At 52.8% G+C, this 1,040-nt stretch overlaps 1 long non-coding RNA gene across 1 annotated transcript in view; it reads left to right on the top strand.

Annotated features, from left to right (window-relative positions):
* The window catches only part of LOC122546364, a 7,905-nt gene extending 7,345 nt beyond the window's left edge, over window positions 1-560 (top strand). Inside the window, exon 3 of the long non-coding RNA XR_006310728.1 lies at window positions 550-560. This is a non-coding gene — a long non-coding RNA (uncharacterized LOC122546364). The remainder of the gene's footprint in view (window positions 1-549) is intronic.
* Window positions 561-1,040: the final 480 nt, after the last annotated feature.

Below are 1,040 nucleotides of genomic sequence, written 5' to 3'. Positions count from 1 at the left end.
CCCCACTCCAACCTCTCACCCTCACAACGTGCAGCTCTCCACTTCCTCTGCTCCAATACCGACCTCACCATCAAACCAGCAGGTAAAGGGGGTGCTGTGGTAGTCTGGACACTGACCTTTACACCGCTGAAGCCATGATGCCAACTCGAAGATACCTCCTCCTACCACCCCCTCTACCATGACCCACCTCCCAACACCAAACCGTCATCTCCCAGAGCATACATAACCTCATCACCTCAGGAGGAGATCTCCCACCCACAGCTTCCAACCTCATTGTCCGGGATCCCCCACTGCCCGGTTCTACCTCCTTCCCAAGATCCACAAGCCTGAACACCCTGGCCGACCCATTGTCTCAGCATGCTCCTACCCCACCGAACTCATGTCTACCTACCTCGACATTGTCCTATCCCCAGTCCAGGAACTACCCACATTCGTTCGAGACACCACACACACCCTCCACTCCTCCAAGACTTCTGTTTCCCTGGCCCCCAACGCCTCATCTTCACATTAGATATCCAATCCCTCTACACCTCCCTCCACCATGACCAGGACCTTCTTCATCTCCAGACGTCCCCAACAGTACCCTTCCACCGATACTCTCATTCGTTTAGCTGAACTTGTCCTCACCCTTAACAAATTTTCATTCAAATCCTCCCACTTCCTCCAGACCAAAGGGGTAGCCATGGGCACCCGTATGGGTCCCAGCTGTGCCTGTCTCTTTGTTGGCTACACAGAACAGTCCATATTCCGTAGTTACAATGGCACCACTCCCCACGTCTTCCTCCGCAACATTGATGACTGCATTGGCGCCACCTCGTGCTCCCGCGAGGAGGTTGAGCAATTCATCAACTTCACCAACACATTCCACCCTGACCTTAAATTTACCTGGACCATCTCTGATACCTCCCTCTCCTTCCTGGACCTCTCCATCCCCATTAATGATAACCGACTTGACACTGACATTTTTTACAAACCTATCGACTCCCACAGCTACCTAGATTACACATGTTCCCACCCTACCGCCTGCAAAATTCCCAACT

The sequence above is a fragment of the Chiloscyllium plagiosum genome, unplaced genomic scaffold (assembly GCF_004010195.1).
Source record: "Chiloscyllium plagiosum isolate BGI_BamShark_2017 unplaced genomic scaffold, ASM401019v2 scaf_73327, whole genome shotgun sequence".
NCBI classification, from domain to species: Eukaryota; Metazoa; Chordata; class Chondrichthyes; order Orectolobiformes; family Hemiscylliidae; genus Chiloscyllium; species Chiloscyllium plagiosum.
This window is presented reverse-complemented; position numbering and strand designations above follow the sequence as displayed.